This window comes from Mus caroli, chromosome 4 (assembly GCF_900094665.2).
Source record: "Mus caroli chromosome 4, CAROLI_EIJ_v1.1, whole genome shotgun sequence".
In the NCBI taxonomy this organism is placed as follows: Eukaryota; Metazoa; Chordata; class Mammalia; order Rodentia; family Muridae; genus Mus; species Mus caroli.
Window position 1 is genome coordinate 138,689,183 of NC_034573.1, and position 12,508 is coordinate 138,701,690.

The 12,508-nt window shown below is 52.1% G+C and overlaps 1 protein-coding gene across 4 annotated transcripts in view; it reads left to right on the top strand.

The window, feature by feature from the left end:
• Window positions 1–12,508, top strand: part of Casz1 (castor zinc finger 1) — a 156,450-nt gene that overhangs the window by 27,686 nt on the left and 116,256 nt on the right. For all 4 annotated transcript variants that reach the window (XM_021159784.2, XM_029476391.1, XM_029476389.1 and 1 more), the window contains exon 2: window positions 6,047–6,201. The gene's annotated coding sequence lies outside the window, so the exon portion shown is untranslated. The remainder of the gene's footprint in view (window positions 1–6,046; window positions 6,202–12,508) is intronic.

Consider the following 12,508-nt stretch of genomic DNA (forward strand, 5'->3'; position numbering starts at 1 on the left):
CTGGAACTCACTCTGTAGACCAGGCTGGCCTCGAACTCAGAAATCTGCCTGCCTCTGCCTCCCAAGTGCTGGGATTAAAGGCGTGCGCCACCACTGCCCGGCTGGATATGGTTTTCAATGGGGAAGATCTGTGCTCCTCCAGGTCCCCCTTGCCTGTGCCCTGTCCTTCCCAGAGATCTGCCTAGGTTCCAAGAAGGCCAAAACCCAGGTTCCCCACGGAACTCCAACTTGGAAGAAGGATTTTTCTCAGGCTGTATGGGTCCGTTGCTGGGGGTCAGGTAGCCCACACTCTTACTTGCTCTCCAGGGATCTCCTGATTCTGAGATGACATCTGGGCAGAGAGAGTTCAGTAGGTGGCATTGGTCTTGTGGGGTTGACCCTGGATAGGACCTCCTATGGAATATGGACACCCAGCCCAGTCTACCAGCCCATCTTCCCCTGCTCCTTCTGGTGCAGACGCTGGGACAGAGGGGTTCTTTATCTGGGAAAGCAATCCTGGAGCACTCCACATCTCTTCAAGTCAGGTTGGAGAGACCTCTCTCCCTTGCTTGCCCTCAGCTCGGCCTGCTCCTGTCCAATAGCTCGGACTTCTGGTGCTTCCATTTGTGTGTGACCTTGGGTGTGTCCCAGCCCTCTTTTGAGCCTTACTTTCTCACATCTACCTCAATGGATCCTTGGGGTGACTCTTTATGATGGTGCTTACAACCCCAAGTACCCAGTGCACGGTCATTATGAACGACAATCGTTTGCTCCCTTCGCTGTAGCAGAGCTTAGGAGCATTCTCGCCCACCCCCTCTCTTTGTGACCTATCACCTATTTCATGCGTTCGTCCTTTCCTTGGAATGTCACCCATAATAAATGATTAAGTCCTCATGCCTAGATTCAGGAGTAACTATTTGTATCTTCATTTTATGATGGAGAAATTGAGACACAGAAGGGTCAAAGTAAAATTTTTTCAGGGTCACACACACCCCTCAGGAGTGTCAGGACTTGGAGTCATACCTAGGCAATCTGGTTCCAAAGCTTGTGCCCTTAGCCCCTATGGCATGTTGCCTAGTGACCTGGTACATACAGTGGCATATAAAGCAAGCGCGCACGCGTGTGTGTGTGTGTGTGTGTGTGTGTGTGTTTGCGTGCCTGTAACACGCTGTCTGGTTGGCTTCCTGACTCTTCACACTGGATCTGGTCACCTCAGTGGGTTAGCCACTCCAGCCTTTCCTAAGGCTACGTTCTGGAAGGAGCAGATTTCTCTACACCCCCACCTGGTCCTCTTCACCTAAGCCCTCTGCAAAAGGTGGTGGTTTCTATGGATTTCCGTCTCCCCCTGGCGACACGCCCTTTTCTGTATAACTCTGTTCCCCAGAGTTGATTGTTTTTGGCACAGTGCTCTGTAAATTCATCCAACAATTACAAGGGGGAGGGGCGAGACAAGAAGGAGACAGACAGTAACCGTGGGGGTGAGCGATATGTAGGCAAGGGCTCATTGATGTGTGGGCCCCATCCCTCTCCCCTTTCACAGCAGGGTAGCCCCATAAGTATAGGAAGCCCCCTCCCCACCCCACAATGGTCTGGCTGGGAGTTGGGCTCTCTCGGAGTTCTGGTTCCTTCTATTTGAGCTGTGTGCCAGTCTCCTGTGTCTCACTCCTAACATCTACAAGGGCCCTTCTCAGAGTGAGGTCACGTGAAGCCACGAGATGCCAGTTTGGAGTGATTTGAATATTTACTGCCCTTGTTTTGGTTAAGCATGTGTGTTTGCTCTGAGTGTGTACCGCCAAATACTGGCCATGCTGGGCGCACCCGTCGTAGGCTCTGTGAGGTCACGGAGGAAAAATGCAGTGGAGAACGCTTTCATGCCGCAACACATCATGGAGGATTTTTGTATTTAAGATGTGGATTTTTTTTATTGTGTTTTTTTTTTCCTTCTTTTCCATACAACCCTGAAGTTGGGCAATGTGCACGTCTGTGTTTTTGTTTTCGCTCCGGGTGGCTTATGAAATCTGTTCATTAGCGCTCTGTCCTCTCCCCACCCCAGCAGATCCTCCACCATCTCTCCTGGCTCGTGTAGATCTCTCCCCGCCATCTCTGTGTCTTCTCTCCTTTGAAGAGATGATGGGTGCCTCCCTCCTTCCCTCCCTCCGGTGCACACACTAGCCTAAGATAAAAACAGAGGGCACATTAGCCCTGCTCCCCAAGCCCACGCCCTGAGGCAGGTGTTCATTAGGTTGGGATAATTTCTGCCTCTCCACGGAGGAGAAAGATCAGTGCTCCCCTATCTGGGCAGGGGCAGAAGCTGTCTCACCCTCAAAGACCTCTTGAAGTAGCATGGCCCTGTCCATCATCATACACAGCAATGGGCAGGTCTACAGCCGAGAGCCCGTTCACCGGATAGATGCAGGTGCCCCTCTTGCCCTTCCTCCCCCTATTAGGCCTGCATAGGACACTTGAGCACAGACGTTGCCTTTGGCTGCAAGGTCCAGATGTTTCCAGGCAGTCCCGGTGTATTGCTGGAGACCTGTTTCCAGGCAGGGAGAGGTGAGAGTTAGGAAGGGCCCAAACACTGGACGAGGGTGAGTGCTGAGGTCATGGGCAAAATGGAGGGAGACCTTTTGATGGGTCACCAGCCCTGCCCTGGCTTCCATACCTGTGAGCCATGTGACCTTTGGCTGGTCACTTCATATCTCTGTGCTTAGTCTCCCTAATCTGTCCGAGGGGCCCATACTGTTCCTGCCTTTGTGTTATAAAGATTCATCGTGATCGTGTGTGTAGAACACTTGGCACCGTGCTTGTCGAATTAATCTACTTAGCTAATACCATCCGTCCTCGTGTAGCCGATTGGCAGAGGGCAAAAAACCACTCACCCACTATGCCCTGTCCTCCTTGGCACATAGTAGGTGCTTAATCCTTTTTGAGATAAGTTAGGAAAGGCTCATGTAAGCAGAAGTCCCTTCAAACCTGCACGTTGTGAATTAAGTGGGTTCAAGGAGGAGAAAAGAGACCAGCAGGCAGGTTGGGGTCAGGGGACCAGAGTGTGAACGGGGCCAGTCGAGCACTCTGCTGGGGGAGAGGGAGATGCTGCACCAGGCTCATCTGGTTGTGACATGAAATCAGGGACTAGTTCAGTTCCACCAACACTTATGCCGCCCACCGTGGGCCAGCTGTTGTGCTAAGTGCCGGAGACGCGAAGATAATTAAGACCTGGGCTTTGCCCTTGAGGAGTTAAGAATCCGGTAGTGAAGACAGGCTTGTGAACAAATTACTCCAGTTCTGTGTAGAGTTTAATGCCACGAGGACGGATATGTGGAGAACAGAGCAGAGGGGCCTGTGAGTCCCCTTGGGAGAGAATCTGGAAGGTTCCTGATGAGGTTTAAAAGAAGAGGGTAGTTACCATCTGGGGACTTCCAAGCCTTTAGGCTACTGCCTGCCTCCAGGGAGGCCATCAGACCACCCCCCACCCCACCCCCTCTCCGGCCTCAGAGCCTGGTTTGGGATCTCCATGTCAGGGTTGTCGTTGTGTTTGGCTTCTTACCTCTTCACCTGGGCGTCTGGTTAGAGATCCATTAAGCACTGTACCCACTGACCGACATTGGAGCCTCAGCCTTGGGGCCTGAGGTGTGGGAGGGCCGTGGTGCTTGGAAGGCTTTGGGGCCCATGCCTTGGTTTGGTAAACGGGTCAGGCCACTTGCTTGGGGAGTCTTGGAACAAGGTCATGCTGCCCTAGCAAGGCTGGGCAACAGTGGAAGGAATGGGGAAAATGGAAGAGGAGGTGGCCTGGTCACACCCTTTCCTCAGCTCCTCCTCTGCCGGCAGGCCCCTGGGGGTCTGGGGCACCCTTCCCCCACCTAGCTGGAACTCTCATCTTATCCAGAACATGAGGCTCTGGGACACCTCTGACATGTGGTAGAACTCCTGTCTGGGAGATGAATGCTTCTCCTGACCTCTTGCCTGGGCAAGTGTGAATGGCCCAGTGTGTGAGACTGGAAGGGGTTAGACTGAAGTGTGTTAGCTACTGATTATTGGTAGGATAGTGGGGTAGAGACCACCACAGGAGGGTGGGTCTAGGGCGCAATCTGTCTACTACCCAAGGCCCACAGTCATGTTTTTTGCCAGGGTCAAAAACTGCCTAGGCTTTAGGCAATTCTGGACTCACAAGCGAGGGAGTTTCAGAACCCAAAGGAGTACATCTCCCAGTGGCCCTGAAGTTCCCATTAAAGTGTTTTTTCCTCTTTTTTAAAGAAAAAAATATTCCCAAACTGGAAAACAAAGGAAATCCACTTCCCCCAAATCACACGAAACTCACATTAGGGGCCTGGCAGGAATCCATGGAAACCAGGAAACACACTGTTAACCCTGTGTGATGCTGGAGGGTAGGGATGGGAGCCAGGCTGATCCAGGCCTAGCGTGCTGTCACCTTCCAGCCCAGTTTCCCCCACCCTCCACCTCTCCAGGGAGTCCTGAAACATTGTCCCAGCAGAGAGGAGAATCTGGTGCTGAAGCTGTTCTTCAAAAAGCCAGGCCCTTTCTGCTCGCCCAGCCTTGGGAGTCAGGAGAGGAGGGGGCTCACATACCCCAGTGAGAGCCCCCTGAGAACTCTGATGGCTGGGCCAAGTTAGAAAACTAACCAGGTTGCTGCTTGCTCCATGTCAGACCGTGCAGTCAAGGAGGAGCTGCTCAGGGAACACACACAGCCACTATGGATGTATGAGATGTTACTAGCCCACAGCAAGGAAGATGGAGGGACCCAAATTTCAGTGTCAGTTCTAGACTCAGGATGGGTATGAGAGTGGATAAGGAGAACACCCTCAGGGTTCCATGCCCCACATCCTTACGTGCACAAAGCCAGGCGGCACGCCTGGGAAGTTATGTGCTTGTTGGTGTGCTTGTGTTTGCACGCACTTGGGCTCTCTCTCTTTTTTTTTCCTAAAAAGGCTGAAAATATTTACAGGTTTCAAGTTGAAATGCAAACAGGAAAAGCCCTTTAGAAAGTGAGCGAAGTGGATATTCAAAACAGGAATCGCCATGGAAACGCCACAATATTTGCTTAAATTGACACAAAGGTTGGCGGTAGTGGGGCTCCGACTTTCTTTAGGCCACTGTTTTTGGCTCAGCACCTATCACAAAGGAGTTTCTCCAGCAGCCTCTTTGGAGGGTGTGATCACACCCTCTTTCCTGTCTATGAGATGAAATAGCACGGTAGCAGAGCAGAGAGGGAAATGGAGAAGAGATCAAATTCACCATCCTGGGGGTTGGGGGGCTGCAGAGCCACCTGTTAAACTTGTAATTCTTTAGATTTCCTCAAGGCTGCTCAGTGCGGTCCTGGGAGCAGCCAGGAGCCCATCAAGGGAAACCTAGAAAGAGCAGGGGCCTGGGAAGCCAGCATTGGTTGTTTCTGTTGTATGGGTCTGATCTGTTGCCAGTGTTGACCTGATCCATTCTCAGGCTGATCTTTCACCCCACCCCACCCCCCACCACCCTCCACCCTGGGTGCCCAGCCTTGGGTGTGATCCTTCTGTCGTTACCCAGGGTGGCATCTGATTAGCCTAGAATGGTCTCTCCCTGCTTGATTCTTTTATTAGGTACGACACCTTGTAGCAAGTGGCTGATAATTGTGCAAAGGGCACATTGGCTACAGAGTCAGGCATGGCACGCACAGAGGCAATGCCATCTGCTGATTGGCAAGGCGGGTCCAAGAATCTCCTGCTTCACTGACTGGTTATTGCACGGGATGTTGGGACTTTCCCATTGTCCTCTTGTGTAGTAGCTTGGTGGGATCCAGCTGTAACCTAGTCATCTGGAATATTTCCATTATATTTATTGTTTTGTGTATATTGCGTACACACATATACACACATACACACCCTTATACACATACGCCATGATCTAAGTGTGGAGGTCAAAGGGACAGCTTGTGAGAATAGATTCTCTCCTCCCACCATGTGTGTCCCAGGGATTGAACCCAGCGATCAGATTTGTCGGCAAGTGCCTTTATCAGCTAAACCATCTTGCCAGTCCAGAAACTTAATCTGTTGCCCTTTCTCCTCTCTGGCAGGCACACAGACCTTGCTGACGGAAGGCAGACCCTCTCCATCTCACCTGCCCTCCAACTGCCTGAGCCACCCACTCCTCCTTCTCCGGGGGACCCTGCAGCTCCCCGGTGGTGTGCGTTGGAATGGACTTTGGACCTTGGACTCTTAGGATACAAAGGTACCTCTCTTGGTTCCCAAGATGCTCTGGGAAATGTGGGTTGCCAGTTGGAGCAATGCCACGTCAGTCTTTAGACTTACCTCTCTCACTGGACTGTGCCCCAGTAGCTCATATACCATTGACAGGGAAAGGGTCATATGGCCACCTGCATTTCAGCCTTGGCTTTGCCATCAAACTTGTTTCTTGCCCCGCCTCTGGGTCTTGGCTACTTAGCCTATGAAATAGAGAAGTTGGTACAATTGACCTTGAAGAATCCTTCCAATGATCCCAGTGATGTGACCTTGAAGGCTACAGCAGTGGGCAGATATCTCAGGTGATGATGCCCTTACCCCATCTGATGCTACTCCAAGATCAAAGTGTTGAGTCATTCAGAATTCCTCTGTGGGGACAGCAGGTGTGGCCTTTGTGTGCACACCAGCTGGCATGCACACAGACAGACTCTCGAGTTGCTCTGTCCTGAGTTTGTTTGTGGGAGGAGCTAGCCTGGGAAATGACCTGTTCGGGCTATCTGCAGCCCAGGCTAGACCTTCCTTAATGGACAAAATGTGTGTACCTTTGATCAGGGTATGAAAATAGCTCTTTGCCTATGACAAATCACCACAGAGAGTGTCTGTAATCATACTCTTAGATATTTGCCTGTGAATACCAAACACAGCAGTTCTTGGGGGCACGTCGGTGATTAACAGTGAACCAAGTGAACCAGCCCAGAGAAGAGGTGATCACACAATTGATGGACATGGTCTTAAAAATGGAGCCTGGAGTAGAAAGGGTTAAGATTGACTGGGGAGGGCAAGGCTGGAGGGCACTCATCCTGTGTGTATACCTACAGTTAGCCTCCCTGGCTTCTCCGTTTGTATTCTCTGACTCCGTGGGCATCTGGAGAGGAGGGATCGTCCTTTCCCTCTGCAGTCTGACTCTGTAACTCATGTTTGTCTGTCTGTCTGTCTGTTTGTTTTTGTTTTCTTTTGTCTTTTGAGACATGGTTTCTCTGTGTAGTCCTGACTGTCCTGGAACTGGCTCTGTAGACGACCAGGATGGCCTTGAACTCACAGAGATCTGCCTGCCTCTGCTGGGATTAAAGGTGTGCACCACCACAGCTTGGTGTGTAACTTTGGACTTTAAAGAGTTGGAAAGAGGCTGGAGAGCTGAGCACTTTGGTGTTCATGGAGGGTTTGCAAGGTCCCTAAAGCTGCCAGCCCTACTTCATTTCAGGCTGGGGTTCTTTGAGGAAGAGCAGAAATCTTGAACATAGCCCAGGAACTTGCAAATCAGATACAAGTGTAGCCTTTGGTTCCTAAAGTGGCAGAGACTCTTCTTCCTGGCATCTCGCATGGTCATGCTCCAGGAGCCGGTCCATCTGTACTCAAGGTGTGTCACCGCTGTCCTCTCATCCTTCGGTAGCACTGGGGCTACTTACACTACGGCCTGAGAAAGGCTGAGTGGAATGTTTGCTGCTTCAAAGACTCCTCTGAGTCTTGATTTTTTTTTTAATTAAAAAAGATAAAATTTTTATTTTATTTATTTTATATGCCTGCCTGCCTGCATGTCCGTGCACTGTGTGTGTGCCTGGTGTCCTCTGAAGACATAGAGGCTGTCCAATCCCCTGGGACTGAAGTTGCCGATGGTTGCGAACTGCCATATGGGCGCTGGGAATCAAACCCGTGTCCTCTGCAAGAGCAACAGGTGCTCTTAGCTGCTGAGCCACTTCTCCAGCCCTGCATACGGATGTCATTGCTCCCCTAGGATCTTCTGGCCTGACTCTACTTCCCCGGAGGAGTAGAATATTGGGAAGGCAAGAACCTTGCGTGTCCCACCCCAGGGCTTTCTGGGGCTCATGCCCAGCCACCAGTGGGCTGCTCAGGTGAAGCCCCTTTATGGGGCTGATATGCACCGTCACCTTTCTTTATGATACGCTTTTTGTTTTCTTCTTTCTCTGGGCAAAACATGCCCATTAATTTTTCCCTTTCTGAAGTTTCCACTCACTGTTGACTCCCAGGGGCCACGTCCACTGGGATTAGCAACCCGGCAGAGTGTATGGGCCCAAGAGGCCCCTCGGGACTCCTGCATCCTGGCATCGGCTGTCTCCAGCTTTGATAATGAAGCTTGGGAACTCTGAAGGCTCAGAGAGGGAATGTCAAGGCTCAGTCCCAGGCTCACTGACTCAGTCCTTCTCAGTGGACTTGACCGTGGACAGGGGTCCTCAATGGCAAGGTGCCTCACTGGGGTGTGGACCAGGGGAGAAGTCTGCACGTTCTGAGGTCCATAGACCTCATCTGGTCCGGCTCAGGCTCCGGCTCAGGTCTAGCTTTCCCCCATTTCTGAAGGTTTTGCAGAAGATCTGGTTGTATTAAATATCCAGAGATGACATAGAGTCTTTGGTTCACTCCCCAGCGGATGACGTGAGCGAGAAGCCCCTGCCATTATAGGTTTCTGACAGAAGATGATAACAACCACACTCAGAAAGAAAAACAAACAAACATGGCAGACTTTGGGCCAAATGGAATAAGATGAGGTGATGAGATCCTGGTCATGGTGGGGTGGGATGCTCAGAGCCAGACTCTGAGGGGCTGGCGGCAGAGGTTAAAGATGTGAAGTGGACGATGACCTGAAGATCAGGCAGGAGACTCTTGCAGAGAGAGACCAGAGGTGATTTAAAGGTCCTCGGGTGTGAAAAACTAACTATATCAGTGACCAGATCATGTGGCCGGGGGTGGCTGGCGAGGGCTGGGATCTGTAGCACTCTGTGCGCCAGGGGACACGTGGAGGGATGCCCCTGGGGAAATAAAGTAATCTGGCTTGCTGTCTTTTAAAAGACAGCTGAGAGTGTCTTGGGACAGTGCATCATCACAGAGGCAGCAGTCGAAGACACCAGGAGTCAGGGGAGCAGTGGCTGCAACTGCTGGAGCAGGAGGATGATGGCTGGGATGAAGAGAAGGTGGGGAGGCTGAGAAGGGAGCAGAGCCTTTGCGTGCTCTGGGGAAGAGCTGGCATGACTTAGTCAGTGCAATGAATGGGATGAGCAAGAAAGGGGGCCCTGGGATGCCTGGAACGTGCTGAGCTCCCCTTGCTGTTGGCGTCTCTTCTCCGTCCCTCATTCCTCAGATCTCACGGGGTTCACCTCTTGTACGTTAGGGGAGAATGAAGTCTAGGAGTCATGCTGGCTGCTAGGAATTCTACTGTTGTCCATTTGCTCTAAGGCTGCACAATGTAGCCGATTCACCATGGGTTCTGCGCAGGGCTTGAATGTCCTTCCGGTTTCCTTCCCTGTGGCTTTAAATGTGATCTGTGTCACCAGAGCTGAGTTTCTGCCCCTTTTCTGGCCACACACATCCTCAGATGTGTGTCTCTAAGGGCTGATAGGTGGGTCAGCTAAGACAGACGTATACACAGTGCCAGCTTAGCCTCTGCCCAGCTGGATGGCAGGCATCCTAATGCTCTTTCCACATAGAAAGGTATGAATTGTTGTAGGCACGCCGCGAGACTTGAACCCAGACCCTCTCCCATTTTCTGAGGCCTCTGAGGCAGACTTTCCTTCCCTGTATCCTGGCATTACCTGTATAGTTAGATTGGCTACGGTTCTCCTGGCTGTGATGCTATAATGATGACGTCATTCTTGCCATGCTAGACATCCCGTGGGGCTCTGTGTAGTTCTGGATGCTTCCATGTAGCCCAGTAGCAAGCCAGAGGTCTGGCTGGGTGAGTGGAAAGCTGTCATTGTGGGCCTCTGGGTCCCATGAGTACTTACGGGTGCAGGTAATGCATCTCCAGCCATGTGAGCCAGCCAGCTCAGCCCTCCAGGAAGGCTCAGGAGGCCTGACCTCCAGGGGGAGTGACAGGAAGGGCAGGCTGGTGACATCTTGCAGGGGGCGTAGGAGGGTGTCCCAAGTGGGAAGCAATATGTGGCACAGCAGCTCAACCTTCCAGGAAGCTCCAGAGGTCTGACCTCCAGGGAGACTGAGGGATGGAGCTGAGGGGGAGGCTGATGCTGGTAGGGGTTGGTGGGGAATACCCCAGGCTCACCGCTGGTGCTTCTGTCTGAGTCTGACGGGGTGTCAGCCGGTTGTCCTGGGTGTGTCTGCTTGCCTTAGGGCAGGGTGGATCTGGATGGACAAGCCTGTGTCTCTGCATGAGTGGGAGACTTCTCTGCTTTCTGCCTCCACGGTCTGTACTATATCCATGACCTTCGCTTCTAACCGGACTGGACAGTTCTAATAGCACTCTCCAGGGCTTTGATCTGACGGGAGGCTGGCAGCTCTGGAGCACCCAGCCTCAGTGCAGGATGCAGAAGGGTGGGATTGGCAGAGGGAGGTACCTGGGAGGGGAAGTAGGTTGTCTCCACTACTCCTGGAAGATGGGTGCTCTGTGGGACCCCCTTAGGGAGAATGGGTGTGTGACTAAGGGATGGTTCAGCAAGAGTCACTGGTCTTTGTGTTTCCATTCTGGATAAGAACGCTCTCTTACCTGTGGGAATGCTCTTATGATGCAGGTACCCACTGACAGTCCTCTTTCTCAGTTTCCCCTGTGCTCCTGCCTTCCTAGGGAGAATCCCTGAATCCCGGTTAGCACAGGGCCACGGGAAAACATGGAAGACAGGCACTGTGTGCCCTGCTTAGAAATACTCTGAAGGGTAGTTATCATAGTTCTCCTGACATGGGTGCTTCACAGGACATATTGCAGGAATCGTCCCTCCTTCCCTGCGTCGGACCCAGGGATCAGACCCAGGTCATCAGGTTCACCTTTACCTGGCTGAGTGATCTTGGAACTCACAGAAAATCCGCATGCCTCTGCCTCCCAAGTACTGGGATTAAAGGCATGCGCCACCAGCACCCAGCTGTGTTTTGTCTTTTTTGAGATAGGCTCACTATACAGCCTAGGCTGGCCCCAACTTGAGATCTTCCTGCCTCATGTACTAGGATCACAGACATGTGCCCCATGCCTGGCCCCTTGACTTATCTAATTCTGGAATCTACAGAGGTATATCCCTGGCGCAGGGGATATGAAAAGTCCCTAAGTTTGGAGGTGCGGGGACCAAGTCAAGGCTCCAGTGGGACAGTCGAGCAACCCATCTTCCAAGTCCTCGGACAGCTGCCCGCAGGCAGCTCACTCCCTGCTTGCTTCTGTCAGGTCTAGTAGAGGTCCTCACCCAGCGTTCTCTTCAGTTTCGTTCCTTGGCCTCTCTCAGAAATGGGAGTCTCCTCTGACCCTGTACCTTGCAGCTTAGGGTTGGGAACCCTACAGCCGGCCACAGTGGGGGAGTGGAGGGGAATATATTTACATAGGACTTTCTCCTCCAGAAATGCTAATCGGGAAGAGCAATTAAAAGCAACTTTTTTCCCTTAGTAATCGATGTTAAGAGCTGGTAATGAAGTTTTGGGCCGTTGTGACTCAATATTTCAGCTTCACCGACTCAAGTCAAAACAATCCAAGCCTGGGAGTTTGCTAGCAGCTGAGCTGGGCCCTGGTAGCAGCTGTGAGTCCTGATGTTGCCTCTGTCACTAGTGGCCCACCCTACACTGCTCACTGGGCAGAGAGGATCCGTCCCAGCTGGGAAGGGGTCAGTGCTCCAAGGCGTCCGTCAGAAGACCAGGAGTGCACGTGAGTTGAATGGACGTAGGAGCGGGATGTAGTGGGCCCACAGTTCGGGAACAGGAGCCAGGAAGTGGGGCGGGGATCAGAGAAAATGGGTGCTACAGGAGCCCACAGGATGGAGCAGTGCTCAGTCCTGACCTCTGACCTTTGCTCAGTCCTGACCTCTGACCTTTGCTCCCTCCTCTCCTCTTTGCAATCATTCCTTCAACCTTATTGAATAGTTCAGACCCCTCATCTAATGAAGCAAACGGAAGGGCCAAGGATGCCCGTCCGTCCTCTTGGAACTTTTCATTTGGTGGAGAGAAGCAAATAACGGCACAGACAAACGGATATCAGCGGCGTCAACCTGCGCCGAAGGCAACCCTGGAAGAAAGGGAGTGGGGGAGGCGGCTGGTGTGTAACTTTAGGTGTGGCTTCTGGAGAAAGGGTCACCAAGGTGGAGCCAAAAAGGAGGTGAGGTCGCCACTTGTGCCGATTAATATCTGGGTTAGGGCCATTCATTCCGTCAGAGGGAGTAGTAACTGTGAGATCTTGGAGGCAAGAGCTTGTCCCTACTCCGCCTATGGGCGGACAGTTGGGAGGCCTGTGCTCCTGGAGTGGGTGAGGGTCAGAATCCATTTAGTGCTGTAGTGAATTCTGTTTTATTCTCTGTTTCCCAAGTGAAATTTGAGTCTTTGAGGAGTTCTGAGGGACATGATCTGATTAGGTGGCGGCTCTT